General features: G+C 39.0%; 1 protein-coding gene across 3 annotated transcripts in view; it reads left to right on the top strand.

The window, feature by feature from the left end:
• The window catches only part of capn15 (calpain 15), a 128,522-nt gene that overhangs the window by 78,232 nt on the left and 29,825 nt on the right, over positions 1-20,465 (top strand). Inside the window, exon 1 of one of the 3 annotated variants that reach the window (XM_003229091.4) lies at positions 2,106-3,207. The exons of the other annotated variants lie outside the window; for them this stretch is intronic. The gene's annotated coding sequence lies outside the window, so the exon portion shown is untranslated. Of the gene's footprint in view, positions 1-2,105; positions 3,208-20,465 lie in introns of those variants that run through there. 3 annotated transcript variants of the gene reach the window in all.

Genomic DNA, 20,465 nt, shown 5'->3' with positions numbered 1-20,465 from the left:
TTGTCTGTGCAGCTCGGCAGATAATCTCTCCTTGTCTGGCCAGGCTCATATTATCCCTACCTTGGGCTCCCCGCCTGCTTGTTGTCTTGTCTGTTGATGCTGCGTAATTAGTTGGAATCATTTCTGGGCATAGAATGGGGAGAAATCAAAGCACAGCTTGGGGCTAGCATGATCTCTTCGCATTTTTGGCCTGCTTTGGGGAGATGGCATGGAATGAAGCCAAGGAGGGAAAGAGCTCTGTCAGAAGGCAGGACTCCTTTGCTCAGACGTCACTTGAACAGTAGACTCACACGGTCCTCTTGTCCTTGTCATAGTCCAACATAAGCAAATTAGGCCGATTGCTCTCCACATTGTTGTTGTATGTTTTCAGGTAGTTTCTGATTCATGATGACCCTAAGGTGCACGTATTGTAGGGCTTCTATGGCTGAGAGCATTTGACTCACCCAAGGTTTCCCAATTGGTTTCCAAAGCCAAGCGGGGAATTGTGTCAGGGAAACGTTCGGGTGAGACTCTAGTTGCCATGCAGAGTGGGTTCCAAAAATCATCATCCTGGTCTCACCGATCCCTCCTTCTCCAGGCTGCCTTCTCATATGGAGAATCAGCACTGGTCAACAAAACACCAGTAGTCGAAGGTTCAGTTGGAAATCCAACGGTACTTAAACTTTATTTACATCACTATATACAGTTGCAGTCATTTGCAATAAGTCCCAGACACATGGCAGTGTCTCCTCGGCTACGGAGCAAAACATTCTCTGTCCATCTTCTGAGAACGCTCACGCCAAACACACGAACACTCCCCTGCATTCCACAGATCATGAAGGAAGTCCCGGTCAATCAGACTTGACCCCATTAGTCCTGTGTTACATCAATCAAAGCTGGTTCTTTTTAACTCCTCCGCTGCTGAAACTTATACAGAAAAACATTCCTAACAATTCACAATACCCTGACAAATTGAACCCTGTGTTGCACCCCTAGGCTGCAGGGCATCTTAAAACCACACTGGTGTCCCAGAATATAAGCAAAGCAAGATGTTTATTGAAGGTTATATGTAAGTAATAGCAAATCAAAGTTCAAAGTCAATGAAATAAGGTTTAAATCCACAAGGAACAAAATCCCTGCAATATTTGTAAGCCTTATGTTCATATATATCTATCTAGACATCTCTCTATATATAGATATATCTGTATAGGATTTGCAAAGACTTACAAACATGTGAGGTGAAAATCTCTATATATAAAAGGGTAATGAAATTTCGGCCTAGGACAAAATGACAAAACTACACACCCCAGAAACACTAAACTTGGCAGCACAACCCCTCATCCATGCCTCTACGTTCATACAACAAAAAGAAAAGAAAAAGAAAGTCCTAATTAGAGGGAGAGGAAAATTGTTTTTATCCAATTGCTGCCAGTTAGAAGGCTAAGCTCCACCCACTTGGTCTCCTAGCAACCCACTCAACCCAGGGGACAGTCAGAGTTAGGCCTCATTTAGGCCTCTTCCACACTGCCTATAAAATACAGATTATCAGATCTGAACTGGATTACAGTATATGGCAGTGTAGACTCAAGGCCCTTCCACACAGCTATATAACCCATTTAGAATCTTATTAACTGCTTTGAATTGGATTATCTTGACTCCACACTGCCATATAATCCACTTCAGTGTGCAGCCAGACACAACTGGACTTAATGTCAGGATAAAACCTTTACCCTTTATCTTAACTACCACCAATTCAATACTTTATTTCCCATACCACCAGACTTCGCCACAGCAACGTGTGGCTGGGCACAGCTAGTTCATATATAAAATAATGTATACACATAGATACAGATATACAGGTACATGGAAATCTCTAGATATCTATATGTATATAGGATTTGCAAAGACTTGCAAACATATGAGGGGAAAATTCATATATAAAATTGATGTAGATAGATAGATAGATAGATAGATAGATAGATAGATAGATACAAATATAAAGGTACATAGGGATTGCAAAGGCTTGCAGGGGAAAATGCCTATGTATCTGTAGCAAAGATTAATATTTCAGGGGAAAATGCTTTTATAAGATTAATGGATATATCTTCCTGACTTGCAAGGGCTTCTTTCTCTTTTCAAAACATTCCCTTGGTTAAGAGCGAAGGAGGCTTTGAAAAGTAAACACTGATAAGGGAGGGTAAGATGAGAGATAAATATATCATATATTGCAAGCAACGGCCTCCGGGCTCCGCTGCTGGCTTGACTTTGATCCGATTATAAGCCGGGGGAGGCTTTTTCAGCTCATAAAAAGGGCTGAAAAACTTGGCTTAGCTTCGAGTATATACGGTATATACAGTGATAGTGTGAGAACAAAATTGTTTATAGGAACATGTGCCATCCAGTAGTTGCCATCTGCTCACCCACAGAAAGCCATATTTAATCATCTAGAGCTGATGTGGTCTATCCAATGCAATGGTCAGCTCTGCGGAAAGGAGCGGAAATAAAACTAATAAAATAAATAAATAAAGAGGAAGGAGGTTCGCAGACTGGATTTTCACTGTTTTCGAAGGCTTTCGTGGCCGGAATCACAAGATTGTTGTGTGTTTTCCAGGCTGTATGGCCATGTTCCAGAAGCATTCTCTCCTGACGTCTCGCCCACATCTATGGCAGGCATCCTCAGAGGTTGTGAGGTATATTGGAAAAGGTTTATATATCTGTGGAAGGTCCAGGGTGGGAGAAGGGACTCTTGTTTGTTGGAGGGAGATCACAGGTTGGAAACCACTGGTGTAGAACCTTGTCCTATTTTGCAGCAAGGGTTGAATTTGATTTTCTGACAAGGAAGAAGAACTTGATATTTGGCAACCTCTAGCATTGGGAAGGAGGGAGACTTTGGTTTTGAGAAGATTCACCTTTATGAAACTTGGTGACCTAAGCTTGTAAAGAGAATCCAAGGGCAGCTTGGCTTGTTGTCCTCCTGAGTTGTCATGGAAAAGAGATGGATCCTGGGGCGAAGAGCAAGTAGCCTATGTTAGGCTTAAATGTCAGCCAGGGAGACCGGTGACATCACAATGTGGCCTCCTGCTGCTGACCTAGCTGAGCTGTTATGCCAGAACGATAAGTCCACTCAAGAAAGCCGGCTCCTGGGTCCCTCCACAAGACAGATCATGAAGACCCACAGTCAGAGCATTGCTATCAATTGCTGGCTGACCAGGGCTAGCGAGGTGAAAGGTGAGCGGAGCACATTGGGAAGGAAGGTGCCATTGGCGTTGGGAAGGTTCTGGACATCTCTGCTCGTCCTTGATCATCTATTATGGGGGAGAACCTCTTGTTGCAACAGGACAGGATCAGGACTATTGTCTTTTCTGCACAATAGATTTAAAGTTCTGGATCTGTGCTAATCTCCTATATCAAGAAATGGTTATACAGCTTCATCATCATCATCACAGGCTATCCGTCATAGCCCATGAGTCTGATTGCCATTAAAGCGTAGGGTCTTGACAGTGGGTCCTAGGTGGCTATTAGGCATGTCCGATCGATGAAAAAAATGTTTCAATTCTCGTTTCTAAAGTAGGGGGCGCTGGCGCTTCGATATAGAAAGTATTTCCGATTTTTTTCACCCAAAAATTTCAGATATTTCCGAAAATTCGTAATGATTCTAAATGTTTCTAAAATGGCGGACGCGCATGCGCAATTGCCAAAAAAAAAGGAACCGGGGGGGGGGGGACTTTTACAGGGCTCTCCCGCCCTCATTTCTTGAGCTATCCTCATCAACCCTAGCCCCCACCTTTGCGTCCATCGTGGAAGCTTCTGATTGGCTGGGGAGCGGCAGCCATATTAGGCTGCGCTAAGCTCCCATTCTAGGTAGGTTGCAGAAACAAAAAAATTTTAAAAAATATTTTAAAAAATATATTTAAAAACAATTGGGGGGGGGGAATTAATGAAACATTAAGAGACAATTAGAGAATGGGCCAACAATGGTTCGAATTACATTGCTGGTTGCGCTGTGAGACAATGTCTCGGAATGCGTATCAAAAAGTGAGAACAATCCGAAATAATTCCGATATACGATTCAAAACGATTTTTTGGACATGTCTAGTGGCTATATACTGGATCCGCATGGTCTTACTTTCACAGTGAGGACATGTATTTCCAGATGGATGGTGGCCCTGTCAAGGTTGGCTTGACTTACCTCCTTCCTCTTGGCGCACTTCTCCCTTTCACCCTCCATTGTTCCTCTTCAAATACCACAGCACTGTTCATCACAACTGCCCTCCAGTTAGATGCTCAAGGGCCAGAGCTTCCCAGTTCTCCCTTGGTCGATGCCGCCATTTTTAAGGTTGGCTTTGAGCCCATCTTTCAATCTCTTTTCCTGTCCACCAACATTCCGTTTTCCATTACTGAGTTGGGAGTAGAGTAACTGCTTTGGGAGACGGTGATCAGGCATTTGGACAATGTGGCTGTAAAGAACTAATAACGACTGCCACCAATTTGTAAAGATGCAACCACCAAAGACTCAGGGAGGAGACCTTTTACTTTTTTTCTTCCTTCTTCTTATTCACTTTAGATGGTAGCGTAACTTGGTTTATAATATATGCGACAGAGGCTTCGATGTTGGAAGAACAATAACAAGTTTATTCAGGCAACAGAGCTTAGTGGTTACAATGTTGTTTCTCACTTAGAGGTATTTTTATTAACAGTTACAATACTAGAATGAGATGAGTCAAACTCTCCAAAGTGTCACTTCTTTTACTTAAAGTAGTTAAAACTTCTTTCTCTGCTACTTATAAACCACAGTCACCCCTGTGATAAACGATCACAGATTCTCTGTGCCTTACCAGGACACAGACTACATTAAATAAGTCACCAAACTTATTTTAAACCGACTCAAAATTAACAATTGAGTCTCCTTGATCCCCTCAACCTAGGATCAATCTTCCTTGTGCCTCATCAGAGCACAGACTAACTCTCTTTTTTTAAACTCTGCCCTTCATCAACAAAACGGCAGTTGGCTCCGCCTACTTCTCCATGGCAACCAGCCTCTGAGTGCTGAGATGCAATAACTGAAATACTTACCCTTTTAAAACACAAACACACAATTAAACATAACATCTGTAAACCAAAAATTCGTACTTCATTACAGTGGCCTTCAGTCCAGCGGAGTGGATGGCAGAGGATTATCGCTTCTTCCAGCACGCTGACATTTGTCCGCTTGTCTTTTCAAGAGATTTGCAGGATTCTTTGGAGGCAACACTGATGGAATTGGTCCAGAAGTTGAGAGTGATGTCTGTAGACAGTCCACGTTTTGCAGACATAAACAGGGTTGGGAGGACAGTAGTTTTATAAACAAGCATCTTAGTCTCCCTACGAATGTCCCGATCCTCAAACACTTTCTGCTTCATTTGGAAAAATGCTGCACTCGCGGAGCTCGGGTGGTTTGGTATCTCAGTGTCAGTGTTGACTTTTGTGGAGAGGTGGCTACCAAGGGAGCGGAAATGGACAACATTTTGCAATGTCATACCATTAAGTTGTATTGTGGGCATTACAGATGGATTGGTTGATGCCTGCTGAAAGAGCACTTTGTTGTTCTCGATGTTCAATGAGAGGCCAATTTTTTTGTATAGTTTGCAAGGGTGTTTATAGTAAATTACCTGACTATCTGGTGAAGATCTACGCAAGCTAATGAAGCTTCTCCCAATTCCCAGTTGCAATAAGTTCTGCCGACTCCACTATCTTTGGCATTGCTTACATATTTTGAAGCCTCAAGGGTGTGGTTTTAGTCTTAAACTGGACACAAGAAGTTGGAGCAGATACTTCCAACAACAAAGGAGTGAATAAAAGGGTGACCTTTGGGAATATTTAAGAACTGTAATAAAAGGAATATATGCTACTGTAGCATGTCTTATAACTTGCCTATCCCACGAAACAAAGCTGGAAAAACTAGCACTCACCTGTTTTATATTTACCCATTGTTTCCCCAAAGCCCTTAAGAAAATAGGCATGATTTTCAGGCCGTGTTATTCGTGTAAAGTCAGTCTGGTTAATTGTGATTGGCTGGAGTTCACCAGGGAACGCGATAACTAGTTAGCAAGAGGAACAATGTAAGTTTGAGTCCAAAGTACTGTCATTATCTTCACATTCTGCGCCAAGATTGATTTTGAAAGACACAAAGTGCCGGCCCCATCAGAACTAAATCATATGGTATTGCAATGGTGAGCTTTCAAGTTGTACAGATGTCTTCATCAAGAAAAGTAGATGATTTTCCTGTTTTGAGGGGACTTTTGTTCTGTGTTTGAATGGAGAAGCATCAAGGGTTTCTTTAGTTTTGCACAACTACAAAACTGCCACTTTATAATAATCCGAATTAGGAATTTTTTGCCATGCTGTTTTGCAGGAATTTTTCTGCATGCTTCTTGGTGCCCAACTCATGTTTTATTATGGTCACCTTTTAATTTTATTATGTTAATGTGTAAATTATTATGCTGGATTTCGTATCACAAAATCACAAGTCGAACACTTCCCAAGCGTTTAGAAATTATTATTATTATTATTATTATTATTATTATTATTATTATTATTGTTCTGGCACAGGCATGGGCCGTTCTAGTACACTTCCCAAGCGTTTAGGACTTATTATTATTATTATTATTATTATTATTATTATTATTATTATTCTAACACAGGCATGGGCTGTTCTAGTACACTTCCCAAGCATTTAGGACTTATTATTATTATTATTATTATTATTATTATTATTATTATTATTATTCTAGCACAGGCATGGGCTGTTCTAGTACACTTCCCAAGCGTTTAGGACTTATTATTATTATTATTATTGCACAGTCATGGGCCGTTCTAGTACACTTCCCAAGCGTTTAGGACTGATGATGATGATGACCATTATTATTATTATTATTATTATTATTATTATTATTATTATTCTAACACAGTCATGGGCCATTCTAGTACACTTCCCAAGCATTTAGGACATTATTATTATTATTATTATTATTATTATTATTATTATTATTATTATTATTATTATTGTTATTATTATTCTAGCACAGGCATGGGCCATTCTAGTACACTTCCCAAGTGTTTAGGACTTATTATTATTATTATTATTATTATTATTATTATTATTATTATTATTCTAGCACAGGCATGGGCTGTTCTAGCATATCTGACAGTTCTTGTCATTTGTTTTTATTGGCTAATGTTTACATTTTTATAATTGTGCATGTCTTTTGTCTATTGTTGCGTTTTATATTGCTATTGTTTTTATTTGGGCTTGGCCCCATGTAAGCCACCCTGAGTCCCCTTTGGGGAGATAGAGGCGGGGTATAAAAATAAAGTTGTTATTATTATTATTGTTATTATTATTATTGTTATTATCTGCGTGGCTGGGATTTAGGAGCAGAACATGGAAGAGTTAACTTTGTGGACTACAGATCCCAATGGCCATGCCAGCCTGGAGTGGATCTTGTGAATTGTAATCCAAAAACCTAAGTTTGCCCAATTCGGTTTAAGAGTCATCATTATAGTCTTGAATCTTGGTGTTAACTGAGTCTTGTGTTGAGAACATCAGTGCATTCCTTGTTGGCCGTGGAAGAGTCCCTTATCAACAGATCATGTTTACCTAGAAGAGAGAGACGTCTCCCAAAGTTCCTTGTTTCATATGGCAATTCGTCAGTACTTGTCTTCAGTTACGTTGACTCTTCAGAGATACCCTTGAGAATATATTTTACCTCCGTTTTTAGAAAATAATCCATCTTGTAAATTCTCATGAGTTCTCCTGAATGCGTTCCCATCATATGCTGCTTGGGGGAAAATCCATTAAAAACATTTTTTTCTAAGGTTTGGGGAAGGAAATCTAGAGGAAATCTGCATTTTGGGTTACTGGCTGATTTTTCGATCTTGGTCTTAATTGCATGTGCTTGCCCTTGGGTTGCAAAAATCAGGCCTTCTGTCTCCATTTTCAGTGTTCTATTGGTGAGCCATAGCCAGGTCTTCTCCTTATCAACTTTTCCTTCAATTTTGTCAAGGAACTGCCATGCAATGCTTTGTTGTGCCAGCTGTCAGCTCTAGTTTGTAGTGCAGTTTTCTTGTACTTATTCTTTGTCTGCTGGGCTTTAAGGAGTTTCTGATTTTTGACTTCAATCAAAGCAGGTTCTTCACTTTGCTTTACATATTCTGCCAGGGCATGTTCTTCTTCTTTGACTGCTTGTAAGAGTCCTCTGCCCCCTGATCTTCTAGGCAGATAGAGCCGGTCAATATCACTGCGAGGATGAAGTGAATGATGAATGGTCATGAGTTTTCTTGTTTTTCTGTCCAAATTGTCTAGTTCCGCCTGCGTCCAGTTTATAATGCCAACAGGTCTGGCCCAGGTGTTTATGGCCTTGATGGTGTTGCCTCCATTGAGCTTGCTTGCTTGTTGTTGTGGTGGTGGTGGTGGTGGTGGGGCCTAACTGCTCCAAGGATGCTGAGAGCTTTGCTGGCGGTAGTGTAACTACCGGTAGGTCCAACCAAGCCAGAGAGGTCTTAGGTGAGGAGTGGAAGTAAGAGCACCTAACCCATTAGCATATGGAGAACCAAACCAAAACGAAGTCTATACTGGCTCGGTCGTTGCCCAGGATAAAAAGGACTGTGGTGGATGCTACTGATACTGGACATCCATTGACAAGTGGGCTACGGAATCAAAATACAAATGAACAGACACAGAAACGGCAGAAATATTCAGTCTAGTTTGTGCCACAAAAAACGAAGTTTCTGGAGTAGAACAACTGCTTTCAAAGTAAGGGACACACAATTAAACAGGAAATACAGTAGAGTCTCACTTATCCAAGCTAAACGGGCCGGCAGAAGCTTGGATAAGTGAATATCTTGGATCATAAGGAGGGATTAAGGAAAAGCCTATTAAACATCAAATTAGGTTATGATTTTACAAATTAAGCACCAAAACATCATGTTATACAACAAACTTGACAGAAAAAGTAGTTCAATGCACAGTAATGTTATGTCATAATTACTGTATTTATGAATTTAGCACCAAAATATCACGATATATTGAAAGCATTGACTACAAAAATGGCTTGGATAATCCAGAGGCTTGGATAAGCGAGGCTTGGATTAGTGAGACTCTACTGTAACACTTTCAAACCAGGAACAGAAAAAAATTCAATTTTCATACCCATTTCTCCTTTTATCCTGACTCCAAGGCAGCTACCTCAGTACTAAAGCTGTATCTGGTATATGTAGTGAGCTCGACAAAGGCAAACAAACAAAAGCTTTTGACCAGGGATCAGGGAATAGGGATTTGTCTTGTATTGAATGGGATTACCCTCAAAAGATATAGGTTTGCAGATTGTTCTCCTGGATTTGGCCCTTATCCTGGTCTTTGGTGGCCACACGTGTATTTTCACAGTGAAAGGTAATGTGCCAGCTGCTCCTGTTCCTACTACTATAGGCGATGCCTTGTGTCCTATTAGACTGAATGTCTTCCAAGGGTAAAGTATTGGTGGTGGGTCCATAAGTGACGGAGGAGACCTGTTCTGGAACATACCTTTCCAGCTGGAAGGCGATCCCGACAAGGATGATGCGTCTTGATGCATTGATGCGTCTTCTTCCTCTTGACATGTTTCTCCCTTTTGCTTTCCATTTGTGCCTCTTCTAAATCCACAGTGTTGTTGGTCACAGCTGACCTCCAGTCTGACGCTCCAGGACCAGGTTTTTCAATTTCTCTCTCGGTGTTTGTTCCACATTTTTTGAGGTTAGCTTTATTTATTTATTTACAGTATTTACCGATTATTGTGATGTGAGCTGTCTTTGTCACCTTTTTGGAACTGAATCTAAATTCAGAATTATAGAAGACACTGGGCAATAGAGTAGATGTGGGAGCATGTGATGTGTGGGAGCCCTGTTCTCCAGAAGGTGGAGAACACTTGCTGTTGGTGCATTTTAGATAACAACAACAACAACAAAGCATCGCATGGACATAATAATCATCATCATCATCATCATCATCATACTAGACACTTGGGAAGTGTAATAATAATAATAATAATAATAATAATAATAATAATAATAATAATAAGTGGCAGTCCTAGACACTTGGGAAGTGTTCGACTTGTGATTTTGTGATACGAAATCCAGCATATCTATCTTGTTTGCTGTGTCATAATAATAATAATAATAATAATAATAATAATAATAATAAGTGGCAGTCCTAGACACTTGGGAAGTGTTTGACTTGTGATTTTGTGATACGAAATCCAGCGTATCTATCTTGTTTGCTGTGTCATAAAATAAAATAATAACAACAGCAACAACAACAACAACAACTTGGGACCTGGGGTGGCTAACATAGGGCCAAGCCCAGAATAAAACAAATATAACAGTTAAACCAATGTAAATAGGGATAAACAATAGGTATGTCCAAAAAATTGTTTTGGATCTTATATCGGATTGATATCGGATTGTTCTCGCTTTTTGAGATGCATTCCGATACGTTGTCTCACGGCGCAACTGGCAATGTATTTTGAACCATCGTTGGCCCATTCTCTAATTGTCTCTTCATGTTTCGTTAATTTTTTTTTTTTGACAGGTAAAAGTAGTACTTTATTTTGTTCCTTTCCTTTCTTAATTCCAACTGGAAGATGACAAAAAACAACCACCAGCAGCCGTTAGTCAAAGAGACCAAATCCCATATCTTCGTCCGACTCTTCCGACTCTTCCTTGGCTTCCACTTTGTTTCGTTAATTTTTAATATATTTTTAAAAATATTTTTAAAAATATTTTTGTTTCTGCAACCTACCTTGAATGGGAGCTTAGCGCAGCCTAACTTGGCTGCCGCTCCCCGGCCAATCAGAAGCTTGGCGTGGTCACAGGTCCATTTCTAATTGAAGGCATTGAGTTGAGGCTTGTGGGATCACATAGCCAGAGACACTATTGATTTCCAGTGTCCTTCTTGCTTACAAATATAGTAAGGGAATTTCTAGTTTTCAAAGTATCTTTGCACAACTTGCAAGGGCATTGCAAATTTGATGAGGATAGCTCAAGAAATGAGGGCAAGAGAGCCCTGTAAAATTCCCCCCCTCCCTCTGGGTTCCTTTTTTTTTTTTTTTTTTGGCGATTGCGCATTTTAGAAACATTTAGAATCATTACAAATTTTTGGAAATATCCGAAATTTTTGGATGAAAAAATCGGAAATACTTTCTATATCGAAGCGCTAGTGTCCCCTACTTTAGAAACGAGAATTGAAACATTTTTTCATCGATCAGACATGCCTAATAAACAATATAAAAAAACATTCAGATCAATAAAGAAATTAAAGCCACAAGTAGCGATATTTGGGTACCTGGCCATATGGGAAGCTAAGTGGTCCCTCCAGCAAGCCGATAGGGATGTGTTGCAGCCTCGGGCATCATATGGAGGAGTAAAACAGTATTCCAGTCACAGTTTTCAGATGGAGAGAAACCTGACAAATGCAAAGCCCTGCCTGGAGGATTTTGTTGCTTGTTGGAAGGTAAAGCAAGACTGCGATTTCTATTTGAAGGCTCCTCCAAGCAAGAGGATTTGCCTGGGATGTATTGTCTGTTGGAGAATTCCAGCTTTCTACTTTGTTAACAAGAACAATTGATTTATTTTGGTTTGGTTTTTTTTGTGCGAGGCAGTGGGGTTTAAAGGCTTTGTGTGTTTTGATCTCCAAGGAATTTTTAAACTTATTTATTCTTGCTCTTGCGAGAGGGAGAAGGCCTGATCTCAGGCTCCGATCTGATGTGTAAATCAATCCACGGGACTTGTTGCTTCGGCCTCACGGCACAAGCCCAACAGGTTTAAGGACTTGCATCTCTACTCAAAACGATTGTGTGCCCAACTTCATACCAAACCCAGAAAAATCCAAAGAACACAGAGAGCGAGAAAATCTATAGTTCAGGAAGTGCCACCGTTTTCTGCCAATCGTAACCTAAAATGATTGACAAATGGGAGATACAATTCCATATTGGTTCACCTTGTGGTATTTCTGCAAGAGGTTGTACATGTATAAAACAAACAAAAAAAGTTGAATTTCTCTCTTTAAAGTTATTTGGTTTCATGCAATAGTCTCAGGATATAAAGCAGCAGGGTGTCTTTGGATCCAAAGTATACTCATTTTTTAAAAATTGAAAGTTTAGGAAAATACTGTATATACTCATGTATAAGCCTAGTTTTTCAGCCCTTTTTTAAAGACTGAAAAAGCCCCCCTCGGCTTATATTTGAGTGAGGGTCCTGGTTGGTTTATATTTGGGTCAGCTTATACTCGAGAATATATGGTACATTTATTATTTTTCTCTATTATTACTGGTATTATTACATTTATTATTTTTCTCTATTGTTGCTACTACAGTAGAGTCTCTCTTATCCAACACTCGCTTATCTAACGTTCTGGATTATCCAAGGCATTTTTGTAGTCAATATTTTCAATACCTCGTGATATTTTGGTGCTAAATTCGTAAATACAGTAATTACTACATAGCATTACTGCATATTGAACTACTTTTTCTGTCAAATTTGTTGTGTAACATGATGTTTTGGTGCTTAATTTGTAAAATCATAACCTAATTTGATGTTTAATAGGCTTCTCCTTAATCTCTCCTTATTATCCAACATATTCGCTTATCCAATGTTCTGCTGGCTTGTTTATGTTGGATAAGTGAGATTCTACTGTATTACTTTTATTTTTCTCTATTTTTATTATTATTAATAATACATTTATTATTTCACTCTGATCTTATTATTATTATTGCATTTTTTATTTTACTCTATTATTGCATGTACAGTAGAATCTCACTTATCCAAAACTTGCTTATCCAAGGTTCTGGATTGTCCAAGCCATTTTTGTAGTCAATGTTTTCAATATATCGTGATATTTTGGTGCTAAATTCGTAAATACAGTACAGTAGAGTCTCACTTATCCAACATAAACGGGCCGGCAGAACGTTGGATAAGCGAATATGTTGGATAATAAGGAGAGATTAAGGAGAAGCCTTTTAAACATCAAATTAGGTTATGATTTTACAAATTAAGCACCAAAACATCATGTTTTACAATAAATTTAGCAGAAAAAGTAGTTCAATATGCAGTAGTGTTATGTTGTAATTACTGTATTTATGAATTTAGCACCAAAATATCATGATATATTGAAAACATTGACTATAAAAATGCGTTGGATAATCCAGAACGTTGGATAAGTGAGTGTTGGATAAGTGAGACTCTACTGTATTTTACTCTATTTTTATTATTATTAATAATACATTTATTATTTCACTCTGATCTTTATTATTATATTTATTATTTTACTCTATTTATTATTACATGTATTATTTTACTCTATTTATTATTATTATTATTACATGTATTATTTTACTCTATTATTATTAAAAGGATACATAAGCACATTTACATTGAAGAAGATGAGAATAATGATTTAATTAGAGTTGGACAATCTTATCTTAAATTAGAGCTTTATGTAAATATTCAAAAACATTTAACCTAGTGATGCCTCAATTGATGTAATTTTATTGGTATCTGTTTTTATTTCTGAAATGTAGCACTCTCGGCTTATACTGGAGTCAATGTGTTCCTAGTTTTTTGTGGTAAAATTGGGTGCCTCGGCTTATATTCGGGTCGGCTTATACTCGAGTATGTACAGTACATTTGTGGGTTTTTTTTCATGTACTGAATGGTATCTGGTCTTTAAAATTGATTATTTGTTTATTACATTTATATTCAAAGGCAGTATAAACAACTGTGCATGATCAACCTTGATTGCATCTCTACGGCAGCAAAGTTTTCTATTTTGTTTTAATCATTTTGCTTGTATTCATGGATGATTTAGAAATTCTTGTCAGCTACCTTGATTATTTCTTCCGACAGAAGAGTGCGATAGGAATAATTGAGAGATAAATAATACATGCATTTATGTCCCCAATTTAAATAGGCAGGAATAAGTAATGATCAGTGTATATTCAGCTTAGAATTTCCTCATTTTTTGTTTGTTTTATAGTTGGATTAAAGGACATATTTCTAATTCTTAGGCTTCCAGGAGTACGTTTTAAAATATAATGGCAAAACAAGGAACCAAATACAAATACGCCCGAAGTTATGGCATCTTTTTATATTTTACAGTTCGTCAAGGACTGACTCATATATTTCACATTAGCGGCAGATGGGTTCTTTGAATATAAATGTGGAATAAATTCAACATATCCACTTGTAGGGTAACGTCTGCCTTGCCAGTGGAAATAGTTTTGTTATTATGTTAATTTTATGCACCTGAAGTATGCAAATCAGTATCGGCTGCCAGCTCGTGACGTCTTTTGTGACGTGGAGCTTTCTGAAAGTGGGTAACTGGGACAGACTGGGGACTCTGGTCTTTAGCCTGGCATTGGAGTCCCAGCAGCTTGTTTTGCTCAGGGACTTCAATGTCCATGCCGAGTTCATACTGTTTGGTGCAGCTCAGGACTTCATGTCCACCATGACAACCATGGGACTGTCCAAATGATATCTGGGCCCACCCATGTAACTGGACATGCTCTCGACCTGGTTTTTATTGTGGATGGAAATATCGGGACGGAGAAACTTCCAAATTGTTCCGTTCCATCATCTGATTAGGTTTAGACCAGTGGTTCCCAAACTTAATTGCCCTACCACCCCCTTTCCAGAAAAAATATGACTCAGCACCCCCTGGAAAGGGGGTGTGGCTTAGAGGAGTGCGCGTTTTGTTGTGCCAGCTGTCAGCTCTAGTTTGTAGTGCGGTTTTCTTGTACTGGTTTTTATTATTATTATTATTATTATTATTATTATTATTATTATTATTATCAACACAACGACGTTGTATGGCACAGCAAACAAGATAGATATGCTGGATTTCGTTTCGCAAAACCACAAGTCGAACACTTCCCAAGTGTCTAGGACTGTGTGATGTATTTTCTGATGATGTGTGCAGATCCCAGTAGGGTGGCCTTTTGCAGTTGGCAGATGGTGATTTTGTCAATGTCTATTGTTTCCAAATGCCGGCTGAGATCTTTTGGCACAGCACCCAGTGTGCCCATCACCACCGGGACCACCTGTACTGGTTTCTGCCAGAGTCTTTGAAGTTCAATCTTGAGGTCCTGATAGCGGCTGAGTTTTTCCTGTTGTTTTTCATCTATGCGACTGTCACCTGGGATGGCAACATCAATGATCCAAACCTTGTTCTTTTCCACAACTGTGATGTCTGGTGTGTTGTGTTCCAGAACTTTGTCAGTCTGGATTCGGAAGTCCCACAGTATCTTTGCATGTTCATTTTCCAATACTTTTGCAGGTTTGTGATCCCACCAGTTCTTTGCTGCTGGGAGGTGGTACTTGAGGCATAAGTTCCAATGAATCATTTGGGCCACATAGTTGTGCCTCTGTTTGTAGTCTGTGCAATTTTCTTACAGCAGCTGAGGATATGATCAATGGTTTCGTCGGTTTCCTTGCACAGTCTGCATTTTGGGTCATCAGCTGATTTTTCAATCTTGGCCTTAATTGCATTTGTCCTGATGTCTTGCTCCTGGGCTGCAAGGATCAGGCCTTCTGTCTCCTTCTTCAGGGTCCCATTCGTGAGCCAGAGCCAGGTCTTCTCCTTATCAGCTTTTCCTTCAATTTTGTCAAGGAACTTTTGTTTTGTTGTGCCAGCTGTCAGCTCTAGTTTGTAGTGTGGTTTTCTTGTACTGGTTTTTTGTCTGCTGTGTTTTGAGGAGTTTCTGATTTTTGACTTCAATCAAAGCAGGTTCTTCACTTTGCTTGACATATTCTGCCAGGGCATGTTCTTCTTCTTTGACATTATTATTATTATTATTATTATTATTATTACTATTACTATTACTATTACTATTATTATTATTATTATTTTATGGAGACCAATCGTGAAATTGCATTCACGTTGGCACTGGAAAATGGGTAAAAACCATAGTGGAATAGGAGGAAAAAATCTTACATTACAGTAGAGTCTCACTCATCCAAGCTTCACTTATCCAAGGTTCTGTGTTATCCAAGGCAGTCTGCCTTTTAGTAGTCATTGTTTTTGTAGTAAATGTTGCAATGTTTTGGTGCTAAATTCGTAAATACAGTAATTACTACATAACATTACTGTGTATTGAACTGCTTTTTCTCTCAATTTGTTGTATAACATGATGTTTTGGTGCTTAATTTGTAAAATCATAATGTCATTTTATGTTTAATAGGCTTTTTTCTTAATCCCTCCTTATTATCCAAGATTTTTGCTTATCCAAGCTTCTGCCGGCCCGTTTATCTTGGATAAGTGAGACTCTACTGTATATCCCCATCCTTTGATTTTCTGTTTAGTTGTCATAGTTCACTGCTTTTGTTTAGACTTATCTCCATTTGAAGCCATAGAGAGCTGCAATGACTATTAGGAGGAGCTTTTGAATGCCCCGAATCCCGATCAAACTCTGGCTTTGTTATTCCTGCAACGGGAAATGATGTGTAATTTTAGCCCTTGGTTGTTGCTGTATTTTCTCTTTCCTGCGTACCTACCTCTCCCGTTACTACAGCGAGGAAGTAGAGGAAAGCAGGATTTAATTTTGGAAAGAGCAGGAAGCCTCACCTCAACCGTTTGGGGTGGCGACGTTGACTAGGATTCCAGGAAACCATGCAATTTTCTGCCACACGGAACTAAATCTCCGAATGGCTCCGGTGTTTGGTATTTTTAGATGCTGGTTTTCTGAGTTCCTGTGCAAGGAAGTGTTGCAGGGTGGTCACCAAAAGGCAGTGTTTTTAAAATCTAAATATGCTGGCAGCGAACTCACGAAATAGACTGCTGGTGTGGGTGCTGTCCTGCATGTGTAATACACAAGTCACGATCCTGTGATGATCTATCTATATAAAAGAGTGATGGCATCACGGCGACCGACAAAACAACAAAACTACAGGCCCCCCAACCTCGAAATTTGACAACACAACCCATCATCCACGGCTCTAGGTTGATACAACAAAAAGGAAAAGAAAAATAAAGTCCTAATTACAGGGAGAGGAATAATAGTTTTTATCCAATTGCTGCCAGTTTGAAGGCTAAGCTCCACCCACTTGGTCTCCTAGCAACCTACTCAGCCCAGGGGACAGGCACAGTTAGGCCTCACTTAGGCTTCTTCCACAGATTATCAGATTTTAACTGGATTATATGGCAATGTAGACTCAAGGCCCTTCCACACAGCTATATAACCTATTTAGAATTTTATATTATCTGCTTTGAACTGGATTATCTTGACTCCACACTGCCATATAATCCACTTCAGTGTGCATACTAAACATAAAGACAACCATACAACAGACATTTAATACCACCACTAGCTCAACAATTTCTCATCAACACCACCAGACAACGCCACAGAAACGCGTGGCCGGGCACAGCTAGTAGTAATATATAATGCTTATATAGTCTTATATTGTACTATACTAATAATATAATAATTGCTTTTATCCAATTGCTGCCAGTTAGAAGGCTAAGCTCCTCCAACTTGGTCTCCTAGCAACCCAATAAAAAATAATAAAAAACACTAAAAAAATTTAAAAACACTAAAAGATTAATACAATAAAATACTATAATAACAGAAAATAACTAAAAATAATACAAGAAAATAATAAAGTATAATAAATAAAAAGATAACTTACAATAAAATTAATTAAAAAATACAAATAACGTCAAATAAAAATTACACAACAATTTTTAACCAATACCACCACCACTTTGCCACAGCAACGCGTGGCCGGGCACAGCTAGTATCTAATAATTGCAAGTTCCGTTTTGCTAAAGTTTTGCTAAAGTTTATCATTCAACCAATTTGGGAGAGATACGGAGATGTGTTCCCCTTTTTAATCATTTGATAAAACAGTTACAGAATCTGGATGGAGAGGCAGGTTATTTAGCTCATAAGGGGGCTGGAAAGTGCAAATAGTTGGTTCATGAGAGGTTGACATGACTTATATTTGGAACACAGCTATCTATAACAAAGATACACAAAGTATTATGTTATTATTTTTGAAACATCAATTGTGTATCGTACAACAGGTTTATTGTTTATATACACAGTATAAAGATACAACTTACTGTATATAATCAAGTATAAGAGTTTTTCCAGTCCTTTTTTAGGGCTGAAAAAGCCCCCCTCGGCTTATACTAGAGTGAGGGTCCTGGTCAGCTTATATTTGGGTTGGCTTATATTTAAGTATATACATAATTTACAGTAGAATCTCACTTATCCAAAACTTGCTTATCCAAGGTTCTGGATTGTCCAAGCCATTTTTGTAGTCAATGTTTTCAATATATCGTGATATTTTGGTGCTAAATTCGTAAATACAGTACAGTAGAGTCTCACTTATCCAACATAAACGGGCCGGCAGAACGTTGGATAAGCGAATATGTTGGATAATAAGGAGAGATTAAGGAGAAGCCTATTAAACATCAAATTAGGTTATGATTTTACAAATTAAGCACCAAAACATCATGTTTTACAATAAATCTGGCAGAAAAAGTAGTTCAATACGCAGTAATGCTACGTAGCAATTACTATGTTAACAAATTTCACACCAAAATATCATGATATATTGAAAACATTGACTATAAAAATGCGTTGGATAATCCAGAACGTTGGATAAGTGAGTGTTGGATAAATGAGACTCTACTGTAATTACAACATTACTGCGTATTGAACTACCTTTTCTGTTGAATTTGTTGTATAACATGATGTTTTGGTGCTTAATTTGTAAAATCATAACCTAATTTGATGTTTAATAGGCTTTTCCTTAATCTCTCCTTATTATCCAAGATATTCGCTTATCTTAGGTTCTGCCAGCCCATTTAGCTTGGATAAGTGAGACTCTACTGTATAATAATTAGTGTGGTATAATAATACAGAACAATATAATCTCTAAAATCAGGACAGCAAATAAAGAACAACACTCTGAAAACAGGGGAATTCCAGACAGCAAACAATCAGGGCCAGCTAACACCTACCAACAAAGGATTCCCCTAGGAATCCCACTTAGGATGACGCCACAGCAACGCGTGGCTGGGCACAGGTAGTACCTATTAAAATGTGCTTCTATAAAAGCTACACTATAAAATACATATTAAAATACACAAAACAGAGATTAAACAAAGTACATGCATTTAAAATCCATGTTTACGGGAGTAGTCATAAGGGAGTAGTCAAGCCTTTGGAAGGCAATGGGAAGGAGGTAGTAGCAAATTGGCCCTGCAAAGCTCACCCTTGCCCTGAGATGGGATGCTCCGGGAATGGCCCTTGTGCAAAATAATGGATCCCAGAAGTATTTGGCTGGCCGTCGCCCCTTGAAAGGCATGACTGCTCACTGCTGTGGGAGGTCATTTCCCTAGATAGAGTTGTGGGGTTGATGATAGATGTTGTGCAAAACTCTGCCGAAATAGGCAGTCATTTTGTGCTTTGCAGAATTGCGCTCTATGTTGTGACTCAGCCACAGCATAGCCAGAGTGAGGATGAAGAAGGGGATTCTGGGTTTCAGATACAAGAGCTAGATGAGGGGATGCAGGATGAATTTCAGGAGGATGGCATGGGAATCACACAGGCTGATTCAGAGGCTCGGGAACTGCAGCTTGAGCAGAATGAACTGTTGACCCCACAGATAATAATAATAATAATAATAATAATAACTCAGCCGCTATCAGGACCTCAAGATTGAACTTCAAAGACTCTGGCAGAAACCAGTACAGGTGGTCCCGGTGGTGATGGGCACACTGGGTGCTGTGCCAAAAGATCTCAGCCGGCATTTGGAAACAATAGACATTGACAAAATCACCATCTGCCAACTGCAAAAGGCCACCCTACTGGGATCTGCACACATCATCAGAAAATACATCACACAGTCCTAGACACTTGGGAAGTGTTCGACTTGTGGTTTTGCGAAACGAAATCCAGCTTAACTATCTTGTTTGCTGTGCCATACAACGTCGTTGTGTTGATAATAATAATAATAATAATAATAATAATAATAATAATAATAACAACTACTTTATTTTTATACCCCGCCCCATCTCCCCGAAGGGACTCGGGGCGGCTTACATGGGGCCTGGCCCGATAAAACAAACAAATAACAGTAACAAAGCAATAAAACAATTATCCCAGTAAAAAACATCAACATCAATAAAAACAATCATTATTTTTGATAACATAGATAACAGCCAGCATGACATTCCCATGGGAATTAATGAGCAGGAGACGTCTCAAGCCCCGGTTGAGGTGCTAGATAATGAAGACCTTGAATTATCTAGGGCGGACCGGCTGTTATGGAAAGGAGTTCACCCTCGTAGGAGTGTGAGATTGGCGAGTAAGCGAGAGGCCTCCACAAGAAAGAGAAATGCCTTTCTAGGGTGCTTTTAAAAGTGTGTGTTGGGGAATAGATTTTTGTCAAAGCAAATTCTCGCTTCATCT

Source organism: Anolis carolinensis, unplaced genomic scaffold (assembly GCF_035594765.1).
Source record: "Anolis carolinensis isolate JA03-04 unplaced genomic scaffold, rAnoCar3.1.pri scaffold_13, whole genome shotgun sequence".
In the NCBI taxonomy this organism is placed as follows: Eukaryota; Metazoa; Chordata; class Lepidosauria; order Squamata; family Dactyloidae; genus Anolis; species Anolis carolinensis.
The sequence above is the reverse complement of the archived record's forward strand: the minus strand, read 5'-3'. Positions and strand labels throughout refer to the sequence as shown.